This window comes from Scylla paramamosain, chromosome 23 (assembly GCF_035594125.1).
Source record: "Scylla paramamosain isolate STU-SP2022 chromosome 23, ASM3559412v1, whole genome shotgun sequence".
Lineage (NCBI taxonomy): Eukaryota > Metazoa > Arthropoda > Malacostraca > Decapoda > Portunidae > Scylla > Scylla paramamosain.
In genome coordinates, this window is record NC_087173.1 from 11,530,486 (window position 1) to 11,542,008 (window position 11,523).

The window sequence follows — 11,523 nt, forward strand, 5'->3', positions numbered from 1 at the left end:
TGTGTTTTTATCTACTCCTATAATATATATTTACCTGTTTGCTTTACCATCATCCATTTATCATTTATTTATTATCTATTTTTTTTTATAATTTCCGTATCCATTTTCATGATGGTCTTATGTATTCTTTTCTTTAACCATAAGGAACAACTTGTAAGTATTTTTTTTTTTAAGACGTACATTTATCAACATATTTTAAAACCATAGATTAATAAGCAACTGCCGGAAGAGCCCCTGCACCGTGACAAATACATGTAATTAAAGTACTTAAGTGACATTATAATGCTTCAATAGACATGCTTAATGATGAGGCTTGCATGGACCAGTACACCTTGCATGGTAATGAAGAGGAAGAGGAAGAAGGGGCAGTAACATATGTTTGGCGAGTACCTTCCTTCCTTCCTTCCTTCCTCCCTTCCTTCTTTCCTTCCTTCCTTCCTTCTTTCCTTCCTTCCTTCCTTGCTTGCTTCCTTCCTTGCTTCCTTCCTTCCTTCCTTGCTTGCTTGCTTTGTTCATTTATTAATTTATCAATTCATATAATTACTCCTTCCTTCCTTCCTTCTTTCTTTCCTTCTTTTTTCCTTCCTTCATTCATTCATTCCTTCTTAACTTTTTCCTCTCCTCATTTTTTCTACTGTTTTCTTCTTGTGTTCTATTGCTTTTCTTCATCATTAATATTTTCTCATTATTATTATTATTATTATTATTATTATTATTATTATTATTATTATTATTATTATTATTATTATTATTTGTATTATTATTATTATTATTATTATTATTATTGATATGATACTTTTAAAAATTCTTGTTGCATCATTTAAATTTCAAAATATTGTTATCCTGAGAGAGAGAGAGAGAGAGAGAGAGAGAGAGAGAGAGAGAGAGGAGAGAGAGAGAGAGAGAGAGAGAGGAGAGAGAGAGAGAGAGAGAGAGAGAGAGAGAGACTCAACAAAAACTACCCCGTATCACCAAAAAAAAAAATATATATATATATAATACTTTACATTATGTCGCATTTATACGTTTATTTTCTCTTCTCTCTCTCTCTCCTCTCTCTCTCTCTCTCTCTCTCTCTCTCCTCTCTCTCTCTCCTCCTCTCTCTCTCTCTTCTCTCTCTCTCTCTCTCCTCTCTCTTTGCCAGTCTGCTTATCTATCAATCAATCAATCAATCTATCTATCTATCTATCTATCTATATATCTATCTATCTATTTATCTACCTATCTCTATCTGTCTATCTATCTATCCATACACTTATCTATCTATCATTCTATCTAACTATCTTTATCTGTCTCTTTCTCTCTATCTATGAAATGAACTTAGTATACGAGACAGACTTGCCATGGGTGGGGTTAGCTCAGTGTGTGAGTGAATGGGTAGGAGAGTTGAGGTTTAGTGTGTGAGTGTGTGAGTGTGTACATGTGAGAAAGCATTGTGTTCTTCAGGAATGCAAGGTGCGTCTGTGTTTGTGCGTCTGGAGGTCTCTCGCCTTTACCTTGACACCGATGCATAATATTCTCACACTGTGCTGAGAAAATATGGCTCGGTGGACTGTATTTTGTCTTCCGTTTATTTTATCAGTGCTGGAGAAAGAGAAGGATGGAATGGAAGTGAGACGAATCCAGACAATAAAACAAATATCAAAGAACTGGGATACAAACGTCAAGAATATCACCTAAGGAAAAAAAAAAAATGAGATGAATATAATAATGTAGGTTTGAAGAACACAGAATAAGGCAAAGAAAAAAAGAATTTATGATAAACCTTCAAGAAAAGCAGGAACTGGAATGAATAATAAGGGAAACCTGGAAACTAAAGAAAATTGAGGGAAGATATTGAGAGAGAGAGAGAGAGAGAGAGAGAGAGAGAGGAGAGAGAGAGGAGAGAGAGGAGAGAGAGAGAGAGAGAGAGAGAGAGAGAGAGAGGGCGGGGGAGAAGAAAACTGAAAGAGGATATTGAGAGAGAGAGAGAGAGAGAGAGAGAGAGAGAGAGAGAGAGAGAGAGGGGGGGGAAGATTCAAAAGGTTATTTTTTCCCAATAGGCAATCAAGTAGTCCTGCCTTAAGAGGATTGAGGAGTTGACTGAACTTCGAGATTTCATATAAGGACGAATAACTCTCTCTCTCTCTCTCTCTCTCTCTCTCTCTCTCTCTCTCTCTCTCTCTCTCTCTCTCTCTCTCTCTCTCTCTCTCTCTCTCTCTCTCCCTCCTCACCCTGACCTCCGCGTCTCTTCAGGAATGTGGTAAATGTGGTAGTGACCAGTTCCATTTTAACCTTAACCAGTCAGCGTAGAGTCAAGTGTCATCTCTGTGGTGGTGGTGGTGGTGGTGGTGGTGGTAGTAGTAGTGGTGGTGGTGGTGGTGGTTATTGGTCATCACCTGTAGATGTTTTCCTACTCTGTTTTTTTTTTCCTGCTTTCTTTCTCTTGTATCTGTGTCCTTTATATGTTTTTTTTTTTTTTTTCTGTGAGTATGAATGCAATCTTTTATATTACTTTTCTTTTTTTATAGAATGTTTGAAAAAATTAGATTGATTACATATTCCTTGAAGAAAGGGGAGGGCAGGAAGACCCTGGAACAACTATATACAAGAGGAGGAGGAAGAGGAGGAGGAGGAGGAGGAGGAGGAGGAGGAGGAGGAGGAGGAATACATAAGAACCTACATGAATCTACATAAAGAACAGTTACCGTTTGAAAAGTGAGTCTATAAAGGGTATTGTGCTCCTCTGGTACCATGGATGTGCAGCAGAGCAGGATAGAACACGACAAGGCTTCCCTCCACCCACCCACCCCTCTCTGGAGCTAGAGGAAGAGGATGAGGAGGGGGAGAAGTAGGAGGAGGAGGAGGAAGAGGAGGAGGAGGAGGTGGCGGTTGTGGTAGTGCTGGTGGTGGTTGAGGAGTGAATGCCCTCTCTACCTGCCCATCCTCCTCCTCCTCCTCCTCCTCCTCCTCCTCCTCCTCCTCCTCCTCCTCCTCCTCCTCCTCCTCCTCTTCCTCCTCTCTCCCTGTTCCTTCTCCTTCTCTTCCGTCTCTTCTTTCTTCTCCTTCTCCTCTTTCTTCTCTTCCTTCTCCTCCTTCTCCTCCTTCTCCTCCTCCTCCTCCTCCTCCTCCTCCTCCTCCTCCTCCTCCTCCTCCTCCTCCTCCTCCTCCTCCTCCTCCTCCTCCTCCTCCTCTCCTTTCTTTTCTTTTCTCCCCAACGTTTTCCATGTTTCAATTATGTGCTTGTCTTTTTATTCTCTCTCTCTCTCTCTCTCTCTCTCTCTCTCTCTCTCTCTCTCTCTCTCTCTCTCTCTCTCTCTCTCTCTCTCTATCTATCTATCTATCTATCTATCTCTCTATCTATTTATCTATTTATTTCTCTCAAACTCTAGAAATCAATTGAGTTAGAGAGAGAGAGAGAGAGAGAGAGAGAGAGAGAGAGAGAGAGAGAGAGAGAGAGAGAGAGAGAGAGAGAGAGAGAGAGAGAGAGAGAGAGAGAGTAACAAACCCGGCATACCTTTCTCACCCCCTATCACACACACACACACACACACACACAAGAATAAGGTGACTGATCTCGTAACATTAGAATGAACCCTATTCCCTGACATCTCAATATCCGGTCTGGTGTATATTTGATCTCACCTGTAAGCTGCTTTCATTAACTCGGGCAAGATAACTAAGATGTGCGTTGCTGCGGTGCTGTCTGATCTCCTGTCTCTTTGTTCCTCTTTCTGTTACTCGAGTGTCAAATGTTACTCTTGTGTGGTATTAAAGAAGGGTGTTTTTTATTTTATTTGTTTATTTATTTATTGATTGATTGATTTGTTTTATTCTATTTATTTATTTTGTTTTTATTTTATCTATTTAGTTATTTTCTTTTTGGTGGGTTCATTACAGTCTGGAGTAAAATTCAAGTAAGGACAGATTTTTTTTTTTTCCTTTGTCTGGCAGTACATGTTTCTCATTATCAATAATAATAATAATAATGATAATAATAATAATAATAATAATAATAATAATAATAATAATAATAATAACAATAACAAGGGAAAAGAAGAAGAAGAAGAAGAAGAAGAAGAAGAAAAGAAGAAGAGAAGAAAAAATGAGTATTATTATTATTAGTAGTAGTAGTTTTATCATTATTCTTATTGCTTTGTATAATTTTTGCAGTGCACTGAAAATAGGGAATATTTTTTGTATATTTTAATACTTCCTGGTAAAAGCTCCTCATTTTCATATTGACGTGAAAGAAAGCAACAGCAGTCACTCTCAAGTCAGTCCTGGTTCCAACCATTCAAGATTTCCTGACATATTAAGTGTGAAGGATTATGGTCTTCCCCGCCAGGCTGCAGGAGATTTTGAGTATGAATAATAATAATGCATGGCCGTCAATCTCACGTGTCTCTCATTTATCAACATCAGCAAGGTGAGGGAAAAAATTAAGGCATGTGTGTCGGAAAAATATAAGGTGTAGATGTTTTCCTTGTTACCTGGGCCAGTTTTTCCTTCTCTACCTATAAAAGCAGTTTGGTGACGATGAGAAACGAATACACGTCCTCTGGAAGCCTTCAAGGGACGCACGAAATTTGAGATTTCTAAAGATTTTTTTTTGTCACGTGCAGAAAAAGTAAAGCGCCATTTCGTGTTCTTTTTATTGAACTTCCACTGACTTTTAGCGGTGCAGGCGACGGAACACTGACTCAGAATGGATGTGAGAGGACTGAAAACACATCTGGCGTTCTCAGAGTGACTCCACTTCATTTATCTGTATTTTTTGGCCTCGCAGGAAAAGGTCGTGCAGTGAGACGTGTACCCTTAGTGTTAGCGCACGTATGAACGACCATACCTGTGCGTCTGATGCAGGTGTGGGCAGAGAAAGGCAACAGGAGGAATTTGACGTGAGGGTAGAAGAGGCTTAGGTAAAGTTTTAATTATCTTAGGATGACTTTGCGGTGATTATAAGGTGAAGTTAGTAAACTGATATTAGGATGAGATTAGGGAATATTAAGATGAAAGAGGATGACGTTGAGATTATGGTAATAGTAAGGGGAGGATGTGGTGATATTAGAGTGAAGTAAGTGTAACATTACGGTGAGGATAAGGTAACATTAGGCTGACATTAGCGTGACAGGGTAAAGTTAGAATGGCATAAGAGTGATATTAGGATGACAATTAGGGTAAGGTTAAGGTGACATTTGGATTATAATAGGGTGTGATTAGGGTGACATTAAGGGAAGGCCAGGGTGACATTAAGGTGAAATTAGAGTGAATAAGGATAACTTACCAGTGGAATGGACGAGGGTGGCAGCTAGTAGGGCCAGGGTGAGGGTTAGTGCGCCCCTCACACTCATGGCTGCGGTCTGTGAACACACTCAACACACGCTACTGTTCTGCTCTCGCGCACACGCTACTCGCACGCTAATGCCATCGTGACACGCTAGGAAGTCTGGCAGCATTCAAGGGAGTCAAGAAGTTTTTTTCGACGCACTTAGAGGTCAGGTCAACTTGGTATTTCAATCAGGTCAGTTCTTAAGTAGGCACTAGAAATGTAAGATGATAAGATACAATGACTAGCAATGTTATATTTTTACTGATTTATTTATTATTTTTTTTATTATATTATATATATATTTTTTTATTTATTTATCATTATTTTTTTTTTTTTTTTTCATAAATTCCCTGTGTCACCAGTAAGGCTATGTCAGGAATGACAGAATTCAGACTACTGGAAAATTAGGTGGTATAGTGGGGGGTATTTTGCTTGTTCGGAGAGGTTAGGTTAGTTTAGATGTCAGGTATGAGAGATGTCAGGCTCCAGAGGTATAAAGAAAGCAGGAATATCAGATGATGTCAGTTAGGAGATCTATGTTAGGCAAGATTAGTAAGGTAAAGTCAGGTATGAAAGATATGGCTTGGGATATAAGAGCATATAGTGTCAGTTACGAGGTCCAGATAATGCTATTTGGTGACGTTACGTATGAAGGATTTCTGGCTCCAAGGAGGTGTTAGGGGCAACAGAGTGTGTCAATTAAGTCTAGAGTTGTTACTAACGAATCTGTGAGTTGGGAAGGAGGAAAGAGACCGGATATACCACTTTTTTGATTAGGCTGGGTTAGGTTAGGTTAAGTTAGGTTACAAGGCACTACAAGAGATCGACACGGAAACTAAACAAGGAAACACTGGGATGTCAAGCAACAAGGTTACCGAACCGGACAACTAGAAATCGGACTTAACCGAACTTGACGAACTCGAATTTTTCACCTCTTGGGTACTCGAACTCAAGGGCCGTGCGGACTCTAGGGACTTTAAACAACAGGAGTTCGAAGTTTGGACGTGGTGGGTGAGGCGGTGCTTGTCCGAAGCCTGCCAGACCCCGCAAGATACTGAGGTAGCGGGAACGGCGCGACCCACACACACACACACACACACACACACACACCTCAGCGCGGCTCAGGGAGGTGGTGGTGATGGTGGTGGTGGTGGGGGTGGTGGTAGTGAGGGAAGAAATGGCTGTACCAGTAGTGATTGCGAGGGTTACTGTGATGTGATGGAGTTAGGAATGTGGTAGCTGTAGCAGTGGTGTTTTGAAGGACTATTGTGGAGGAAAGGCAGAGTTTGTTGATGGTGCTAGCGGTATTAGTGAAATGTTTACGAGCATAGAGGACTAGGAGCTTAGTTGTGGTAGTGGTGTTATGTGGAAGAGTTAGTTGGGCAGAATGGAAGGTTAGAGTAGTGGTGGTGGTGACTGTGAGGATTAGAGAGGGAGGAAATGGAAGGTTAGGGATGTGGCTGCGATGGTGGTGGTACGAGTATAAAACAGTAATCAGTTCAGTGCACACACATACACACACACACACACACACACACACACACACACACACACACACACACACACACACACACACACACACACACACACACACACACACACACACACACACAGAGGCGGGAAGTGGGAGTCGGGCACAGGCAGCTAATGTTTGCCGGCAAGTCAGTAATCCACAAGCTAAGAAAAGATAAAACTTGTAAAAGTTGCTACTGCCTGGTTTTGGTGCAGTAATTAAGAGAAAATTGGAAAAGGTTGAACTTAAAAACAGCAAAATGAAGGTAATGAAAGAAATAGAACTAGTAGACACAGGCATGCAGGAAAAACTCTGCTGGTTTTTAAATGATTTGTTTCCTGCCTTTGGAGGGCTGTGGGCTAACAAACCGAGAGGGCTAGTGAACCTCGTCTCCTTCTTTTGGAGAGCACAGTTACAATCATTCTCTTTAAAAGTTTCTTAGGAACAGGCGTGAGATACACAGCTAAATTTAAACATTTTTATGTTCCTCTTTTACAGTTGTTTGGCATATTTGTGCCTGCTTCTGTGCCCCGAGTTGGGCTCCGCTTGGAGCCGGCCAGAGCAGGCTGTTGCTTACCCAACAAACGTTAAGGAACTCAGCAAACCCCGCGTGGGCCTCTCGTACGAAGTGAGTGCCGAAATGCCACAAAAGACGCCGGCGACGGTCATCAATGCGTCTACCTCAGCACTGGTGGATGTGTTGAAGGTGGAGCTTCCTTGGTGCACAGGAAAGTGCCGAAAAATGGAAACTCCAAAGAAAACTGTGCCAAAGGAACCAAGATGGCATACTGGAAGAGCCAAAAGAGTTACCAGAGAGCCGATTAGAAGAGGTAAAAAGAATATTCGTAGAAGAAGGAAAAGACATATAAGAAGGCCAATTAGAAGAGGCAAAAGCGTTATCAGGAGACGAAAAAGAGGTATTATGATCAGAGGAGGCAAAAGAATTAAGAGGAGGCCTGTTAGAAGACGAAAAAGAGTTATTAGAAAGCCTGTTAGAAAACGAAAAAGAGTTATTAGGAGGCCTGTTAGAAGACGAAAAAGAGTTATTAGAAGGCCTGTTAGAAGACGAAAAAGAGTTATTAGGAGGCCTGTTAGAAGACGAAAAAGAGTTATTAGAAGGCCTGTTAGAAGACGAAAAAGAGTTATTAGGAGGCCTGTTAGAAGACGAAAAAGAGTTATTAGAAGGCCTGTTAGAAGACGAAAAAGAGTTATTAGGAGGCCTGTTAGAAGACGAAAAAGAGTTATTAGAAGGCCTGTCAGAAGACGAAAAAGAGTTATTAGGAGGCCTGTCAGAAGACGAAAAAGAGTTATTAGAAGGCCTGTTAGAAGACGAAAAAGAGTTATTAGAAGGCCTGTCAGAAGACGAAAAAGAGTTATTAGAAGGCCTGTTAGAAGACGAAAAAGAGTTATTAGGAGGCCTGTTAGAAGACGAAAAAGAGTTATTAGGAGGCCTGTTAGAAGACGAAAAAGAGTTATTAGGAGGCCTGTCAGAAGACGAAAACGCGTTATTAGGAGGCCTGTCAGAAGACGAAAAAGAGTTATTAGGAGGCCTGTTACTCGTAGAAGACGAAAAAGAGTTATTAGGAGGCCTGTTAGAAGACGAAAAAGAGTTATTAGGAGGCCTGTTAGAAGACGAAAACGCGTTATTAGGAGGCCTGTCAGAAGACGAAAAAGACTTATTAGAAGGCCTGTTAGAAGACGAAAAAGAGTTATTAGAAGGCCTGTTAGAAGACGAAAAAGAGGCACGATGATCATAGGAGGCAAAAAAGTTAAGAGGATACCTGTTAGAAGAAGAAAACGCGTTATTAGGAGGCCAATTAGAAGACGAAAAAGGGTTTTTAGAAGGCCAATTAGAGGGCGAAAAAGAGGTATTATGATCAGAAGAGACAAAAGATTCATTAGGAGGCCTGTTAGAAGAAAAAGACCAATTAGAAGGCCAATTAGAAGACTAAGAAAAGGTGTTAGGAGGCCTGTTAGAAGAGGAAAAAGAGGTATTATGATCAGAAGAGGCAAGAGACTTATGAGGAAGCCTATTAGAAGACGAAAAAGAGCTATTAAGATCATAAGAGGCAAAAGAATTAAGAGGATGCCTGTTAGGAAACGAAAAAGAGGAATTATGATCAGAAGAGGCAAAAGATCTATCAGGAGGCCTGTAAGAGGACGGAAAAGAGGTATTAGAAGACCAATTAGAAGACTAAGAAAAGGTGTTAGGAGGCCAATTAGAGGACAAAAAAGAGGTATTATGATCAGAAGAGGCAAAAGATTTATCAGAAGGCCTGTTAGGGGAAAAAGAGGTATTAGAAGGCCAATTAGAAGACTAAGAAAAGGTGTTAGAAGACGAAGAAGAGGTGTTACGAGGCCTGTTAGAAGAAAAAGAGGTATTATGATCAGAAGAGGCAAAAGATTTACCAGAAGGCCTGTTAGGGGAAAAAGAGGTATTAGAAGGCCAATTACAAGACTAAGAAAAGGTGTTAGAAGACGAAGAAGAGGTGTTAGGAGACCTGTTAGAAGAAAAAGAGGTATTATGATCAGAAGAGGCAAAAGAGGAATTAGGAGGCCAATTAGAAGACGAAAAAGCGCTGTTAGGAGGCCAGTTATAGGACGAAAAAGAGGTGTTAGAAGGCCTATTAAAGGGCGAAAAGGAGGTGTCATGATCAGAAGAGGCAAAAGATTGATTAGGAGGCCTGTTAGAAGAAAAAGAGGTATTAGAAGACTAAGAAAAGGTGTTAGGAGACCAATTAAAGGACGAAAAAGAGGCATTAGGATCAGATCTATGAGGATGCCTGTTAGAAGACGAAAAAGAAGTATTAGAAAGCCAATTAGAAGGCGAAAAAGAGCGGCTACGATTAGAAGAGGCAAAAGACTCATTAGGAGGCCTGTTAGAAGAAAAAAAGGTATTAGAAGGCCAATTAGAAGATTAAGAAAAGGTGTCAGGAGGCCAGTTAGAGGACGAAGAAGAGGTATTGTACGGCCAATTAGAAGGCGTAAAAGAGGTACGATCAGAAGAGGGAATAGGGTGAAGAAAATGCCGTTTGGAAGGAATAGGGTGAAGAGGATGCCGTTTGGAAGAGGTAAGAGAGTTAAGAAAATGCCGTTTGGAAGGAATAGGGTGAAGAGGATGCCTTTTGGAAGAGGAAAGAGAGTTAAGAGAATGCCGTTTGGAAGATCTAAAAGAGGTATTGGTAAAATGAGAAGAGGCAGAAGGCGTATTAGCAGACCTATTAGAAGAGACAAAAAAATTATGAGGAGAGGCAAAAGAATTACTAGAAGGCCTATGAAGAGAGGCATGAGAAGGTCTAGTATCAGGAGACCTAAGAGGACACCTAGCATCAAGAAACCAACTAGGAGGAGAGGCGTTAGAAGATTCCCAAAAAGAGTTACAAAGGGAAGGCCCAATAGAAGGTCATCAATTGTTAGACCGTCAAGAAGGGGCCTTAAGAGATCTCCTGTGAGTCTTAGAACACGAAGACTAAAGAGACCTATGAAAAGAGGTGCTAGGAGACCTGGTTTTGGAAGACCTATGAGAAACGTCAGCATGAAGAGGTCAACACAAAGTCCGCTAACTAAGAGATCCGTCAGAAGAGTTGCTAAGAGACCTTTTGGGAGTGTTAGACGGAGAGGACTTAAAAGACCAATGAAAAAGGCCACGAGAAGACCTGGTTTTGGAAGACCTATGAGGAAAGGCAGCACCAGGAGGCCTACGAGGCTAGCAATGGGTAGATCTGCCAGAAGAATCACTAAGAGGCCACCTAGGAATGCCAGACGACGAATGCTAAAGAGGCCTATGAAAAGAGGTATGAGAAGGCCAATAAGGAGAACAAGAGGCATTAGGAGGCCTGTCGGAAGAGGCATGAGGAGGCGTCCCCGAAAATGACAGGGATAAAGTATTCCTATTCAATTAGTATTTCTTCCATTTCGTCTTAAGTTCTTTTCATCGCTGTTTATCTTCCCAGTTTTGTCGTTTTTTACCTTAAACTTATTTTTCTTGATGTCTGCTTTAATCCTCATCTAAATTTACAATGAAGATATACCGATCACATATTCTTAATTGCTTTGGGCTCTCAACAGGACTATTTTCAAAGGCCACAGATAAGTACTCATTGCTTTTATTTTCCCCACTGCATATTCCTTATCAAATTATCAGTAGAATCATGAAAACATCCTTCAAAAATCCAATAGCAGAAACTACATCCAATTAAGATTATCACTAATATCACGAAAACACTTGAAGATCCCAATAATTTCCACTAGAGTCTATTGAACTATTACTAGAATCATGAAGCCACCCTCGAAAACCTCGGTGACTTCCACTAGAACCTCTATTTCCTCAAATCGAGTTATGGCGTCGAAACGTTTTAGCATGCCATTCCTGACGAACAAAATGAGACAAGTCTTGTATCCTATAAATATTTGACAAAATGCTGATAACTTAGTAATGAAAGACAGCACAAGGTAATGGATGGTGTGGTGACTATTGGTAATGTAATGGTGATTGTACGATGTGATGATGACAGTGACTTACGTATGTAATGGCTGTGTTAGTATTGTAGTAGTGGTTACAGAACACAAAGGTATGTGAGAGACTGCGGGTGGTAGTGAATAAGGATATCTGAGTAACACGGTGGTTTCTGGGAGGTAGTGATGGTGGTGATGTTTACATATGCGAAGAAGGGGGCGGTCTAAAATAAAAGGTGACGGT